Genomic DNA, 6,289 nt, shown 5'->3' on the forward strand with positions numbered 1-6,289 from the left:
GGTTCTGACCGAAGATTTTAGGAGAGAAGCCAGTAGAAAATGAGAAAAGATCTTTAAATAATAAAAAGAACTCCTTTGGCTATACAATGATAGAAATGCCAAGACAGTTGTGAAGTTAGTGAGAAATTAACTTGCTAACACTTGGGGAATTATTACCCTTTGCAGCGTGTGAGGCACAGTTTGTAGGATTGCGTTGTTTTATCCTGCGCATTTTTTTTGTGACATGTTGAATATAGCACAGCATTACTATTATTATATTAAATATCCCTGTCAATGTTTTATCAGAATATCATATTTTTCTTTTAAACATGTCATTTCTAAAGGCTTTGGTACACAGTTAATGAGATTTAACAGCAGAATGCATCTCCGATTTTGTAATGGAAATCAATGGGAAAATAAGATTGATTTGATAGACAGTCTCTGCACTTCAAACTTTGCTGACAGTGGTCATTCCTTTAAGTGAGGGATACTTATTCCACAAGTGCCCAGTGATGGGTTTTTATGTGTATGATAGATCTGGGTAGTTTGGAAGATTAATAATGTCAGCAGCAGTTTTTTGCTGACAGGCTGCTCATTTGACTTTCACTTAATTTTCTTTACCATGAGAATGCTTGTGTGAATTGGTTAAGAGTCAACTGAGTATGTTATTAATAGTGGTTACTGCTCTTCTCTGGAGTAAGTGAGGCAAATACCCTAACCTTCCATTTATGCCGTCTAATTGGGGGGGGGGTGGCTTCAGTGTCCACCTCAGAATGTTCCATAACCCTCTGCCAGTTCTGATCTCTCCCCACACTGGGCTTTGCAATGCTCAGAGTTCTAAGCTAATGTGGTCATGTTTTACACAGGGTTGTTTCATTCCGGCCTCTCCCAAGCTGGGTCTCACACATGACATCCTCTTCTGCTTTATTTCATTGCTGGTCATTATTTGGGAAGCTAGGGAAATCCCATTTGATGAAAGCCAAAGGGAAACATAACTCAGAAAGCCTCCCTCCCTCCACCCAGTTTGTACAAATGTTAAATTCTAGCCACTTCCCTCTGTGCCACAAGTGAATCTAGCCTTGTCTGCAATATCAGTTCTTGACCTGTGAGAGATGTCTGTGTTAAACCCTCTCTGTCGTTCCTGTCCTTTCCACGTGTTACTGTGCCTCATTGCCCTTTTGAGGTGATAAATTCCTAAGGAACATTTGTCTGATCACTCTGTAGATAATCTAATATCTGTTATCATACACATAAACTTTTTAAAACTAACTTAAAAAAAGATCATACAAAATATTTTTAGTAAAATTTAAAGATAATATTACTCTTTTTTCAGTAATGTTTGAACATGGTATTGTTTGTACTGGCTTCTGTTAGTTTGGCCTAAAGAGGAGGAAATGGTATTACCTCAAATGATGTCAAATGTTGTTGAAAGAAAATAGAAGATCTAAGACCTCCAGCAAAAACTCTGTAATTCAAATGACCAAATCTTACATGATGTATATGAGAAACATTGTCAACTCTTGTGGCACTTTACTTGTTTATTGATCGCTTCTCATACATACCTCGATGGGAATGAGAAGGCTCTATGCTCCAGCTGAACCAGTGACCCCCTTGCTCAAGCCAATGACCATGGGGTCATGTTGATGATCCTCACCCACCCTCAAGCCAGCAACCCCACTCTTAAGCTGGTGAACCTGTTCTCAAGCTGAATGAGCCTGCACTCAACCAGCCACCTCGGGGCTGGGACCTCCGTGTCCCAGGACAATGCTCTATCCATTGTGCCGCCACCAGTCAGGCAATGAAGAGATATTTTAAAAAATAAAACGTTTCTCAGTCTATCAGGACATAGCCACTATTACATTTGTTACATTTTAAGAGAGACTCTAATAGTAAATATTGTAACATTTCACCAAGAGATGTAATAACAGACTTTTCTGAGAACTAGTAATATCAGTAAAAGGAAAGCTGAGGAACAAAAATTTATTAAATTTCAGTTTCTTTCACACTGTCCTGAGGTAAAGGATGTCGTGATGCTAATGACCTTTAAAGATCATAGAACAGAAAGATCTACTTTAGTAGCTTGAAAATAAGTATTTGGCAAACTTGAATTTCCCCTTTCTAATTTGTCGTTACCATAGCAATCTTCTGATCTGTAATTTCATCTTCTGAGTGGACTTGCTTGTATGAGATTGCCCTTCATAAACACACATATCAATTTTTACTTATTTACATATTTATTTCTTTTTTTCCCTTCTATTTCCAGAGGGGAAGGATGAATAAAGACAGTAAAATACAGGAATGATAATGCAGAAAACCATTAGCATTAAAAAACAAGACAGAAGTCAAGTACCAAAAGATAAGGGAAGAATAAATGTAACAGGTACTCCTTATCATTTCAGCTGTGTCTCCTAGTGAACATGATCATGCTATGTTGTTATTTATAAACTAGTTTCTTGTAAATTTACTTCATGTGAACTGATACCTTCAGAGCACAGAATCTTATCTTTGTGAACTTAATCATTTGTTTTTTAAACTGGCAAAACTAAGCTTCATATTTTTCAGTTCTGGTGGACCCCACTTAGATGTGTTCATGTCATCTTATGTAAAGCCATATTTCATTTACTCAATAATTATTGACAACTATTCTGTCAAGCAGTAGGTTAGGGTCAGCGGCTATAAGGGTGAATAAGATATGATTCTTGCCTTTCTATAACTGGATGTGTTAAATGAAAACATTTAAATAAAAATCTCACTAAAAAGTAATGTGGGTAATATGACAGACTAGATTATTAAGTCAGACTCCCTCCATGTAAAAACAACCAAAATCCTAGGACATCAGCATTGATGAGCTGACAAGATAATAAAAATTATTGGGTTAAAATCTAAGTGAAAGTGAGATTCAACATTGCTTCTGGCAGTGAGCGCTGTTAAACTCAGTATTCCCACCACTGGCTGTATATTAGAAAGAGGTTTAAAAACACTGTTGGGTGATGTCTGCTTCCAGCAAAGACAGACTAGGTGAGGTGGGATGAACCACACCCATACCCCAAGACAACTAGAAAATCTAGACAAGCCTGACCAGATGGTGGTACAGTACATAGAGCATTGACCTGGGACACTGAGGATCCAGGCTCCAAACCCGGAGATCAATGGCTTGAGCATGGGCTCACCAGCTTGAGTTCAGGGTTGCTGGCTTGAGCGTGGGATCATAGACATGACCCCATGGTCACTGGCTTAAGCCCAAAGGTCACTGGCTTGAAGCCTAAATTGCTGGCTTAGCTCCAAAATCGCTGACTTGAGCAAGGGGTCACTGGCTCAGCTGGAGCTTCTGGTCAAGGCAAATATGAGAAGCAATCAATGAACAACTAAAGTGCTACAGCTACGAGTTGATACTTCTCATATCTCTCCTCCCTGTCTGTTTCTCCCTCTCTCTGAAAAAGAGAAAAAAGAAACAAAAAGAAAATCTAGACAAAATATAAAAATTCCATGATGAAGGTTTTAAAGAATTAACAATGAAGCAAGAACTTGCCAAACTTAGATTCTGGGGAGATAGGAATCCCAAAGAAATAAGCCCCCAAATCAACATGATTTTATTCCAGTGAAGTGATTATTGAAGAAAAAGCCGAGAGGCTATGAAGATGATCAGAAAACAGAGCTGAAAACGAAGATGAGCAAAGTTTTCAGTAATGCAAAAGGCTGGGGGTATCAGTATTGGAGTTTAGAGTCCTCCAACCAGTTGGCAGGAGGTGGGGGATCAGAAACAGACTATCCCTTCCTTATCAGGACTGAAGTCAGACCTCGAGAAACCACAATACCTGATTGGAGGAAAGTGATCTGCTCCAAGTAAAGCTGCCTTCAGAAGAAATGTGTAAATCCTCTCCATAAAAACATAATCCAGAACCTTGAACTAACTACAATATCCAGCACTCATTTAAGAACAAACAAGCATAAAAAGGTGAAATTTGCCCAAAACCAAAATTTAAAAAACAGATAATAGAAGCAGACCCATAAGAAATACAGATATTGTCATTATCAGACATATACTTTAAAATATTTACTAATATAATCAGGAAATTAAATGATAAGAAAGAGAAATTCAGCATAGAACTAGAGGCTATAACAAAGAATAAAATAAAATTCTGGAACAAAATATCACAATAATTAAAAATGAAAATGTAACGTAAGGGTTAGTCATGGTTAATGTTGTATTAGCTTGACTGGATCACATGGTGCCCAGATTTTGGCTACACATCATTTCTGGGTGTGTCTGTGAGGGTGGTTCAGGATGAAATTAACATTTGAATCAGGGTACTCTGTATAGCAGTTTGCCCTCCCCAATGTGAATGTCACTCCCCATAGGATAAAAAGGCGGAGAAAGGAAGAATTTGCAGGATATCTATCTTCACTTGGCATTATCACTCCTGGATTTCAGGCCCTCAGACTCAGGCTGAATTTACCATTGGCTTTCCTGGGTCTCCAGTTTGCCTATGGTAGATTGCGGGAGTTTGCAGCCTCTACAATTGCATGAGCCAATTTCCTATAGTAAATCTCCTCATATATCTATCTCCATACCCTATTGGTTCTGTTTCTCTAGAGAACCCTAATACAGAGTTTAACAACAGATTAGAGACAGATGAAGAGAGAATTGGAAGTTGGTTAGAAAACAATATTCAGAAAAAAGCATGAGGATACAAATGGGACAAGGTAAAATGTTCTTTCATATATATGATTGGATTCCAAAAAAGAACAAAGAGAAACTAGGAAGGAAGCAATATATGAAGGGATAATTACTGAGAATATTTCAAAAATTGAAGAAAAAATATCAATTCCATGGATTACAAAGACTATAGATGCCCAAGATGGATAAATATAACAAAACTGTTTCTAAGCAATTCATAGAAAAATTTCTGACAACTAAATAAAAAATATAAAAAGCATTTAGATATAAGATATTTTACTTTTTTATGAGTACAAAAATAAGATTGAATTTTTTATTCTCATCAAAAACATTGGAAACAGCCTGACCTGTGGTGGCGCAGTGGATAAAGCGTCGACTTGGAAATGCTGAGGTCGCCGGTTCAAAACCCTGGGCTTGCCTGGTCAAGGCACATATGGGAGTTGATGCTTCCTGCTCCTCCCCCCCTCCTCTCTCTCTCTCTCTCTCCTCTCTCTCTCTCCCTCCATCTCTCCTTCTCCTCTCTAAAATGAATAAATAAAAATTAAAAAAAAAAAAAAAAAAACATTGGAAACAGAAGACAATGGAATGACATATTCAAAATACAGAAAGAAAATAACTACCAATTTAGATTTTCATACCCAGGAAAATGTCCTTCAAAAAACTGTTGTCAGACCCACTCTAAAGTAGTACTAAGGAGAATTCATCAGTCAGGATGATGAACCAGATGATGGTACCAAATGAAGGTGTGGAAATGGAGTTGGGGGGTCAATATAAATATTGATTCAATAAAACAACAATAATAAGGTCTATGAGATTTTATGTGGAATTGAAATAGCACAAAATAGGGAAATAAAGGGACTTGCAATATTCTAATATCTTTTCATGGTCACAGGTCTTGGAATAATTACTGTTATATATTAGACATTTAAAAATCAAAGAAAAACATTGTAATTTCTAAAGTAACCACTAAAGGAAAAGTTTAAGAATACTAAATAAGTTAATAAGAGAGGAGAAATAAAATTATTACTCTAGGAGGGAGAGAAAAATAAATAGAATAAGTAGTACAAATAAAAAACAAATAGTAATATGGTGGATTTAAACCTAAATACATCCATTATTTCAGTGATTGCCAACAGACTAAAATTTCCAACTAAAAAACAGTGTGAAACTAAATAAAAATAAAACTCAGGTATGAGGTAATTTCCTTTTTTGTAGATCAGAAATGGTCTAATATTGACACTTAACATACTTCAACCTAAAAAGTATATGCTGCTTATAAGAAATATTTATTAAATATTAGGAAAAAGAAAAGCTGAGAGTAACAGGAAGAAAAGACAAGTTAAGCAAATAAAAATGAAGTTGGCTTAGATCTAAGAATACCAGACAAATTAGACCTTAAATTAATAAACAAACTAGACATAAAAAGATAATTTATAATAGTCACCAAAAAGATATAACACTTCTACATCTGTATGAACCTAATATTATAACCTCAAAATGATAAAATAAACTGGAAGAATTAAAGGAGAAGTAGAAAAATCTACAATCATACTGATAGAGTATAACATTTCCTGGTAACTGGTAGAACAAACAGACATAAATCAGTAAAGATATAAAAGATTTGAGCAACAA

Source organism: Saccopteryx leptura, chromosome 7 (genome assembly GCF_036850995.1).
Source record: "Saccopteryx leptura isolate mSacLep1 chromosome 7, mSacLep1_pri_phased_curated, whole genome shotgun sequence".
Lineage (NCBI taxonomy): Eukaryota > Metazoa > Chordata > Mammalia > Chiroptera > Emballonuridae > Saccopteryx > Saccopteryx leptura.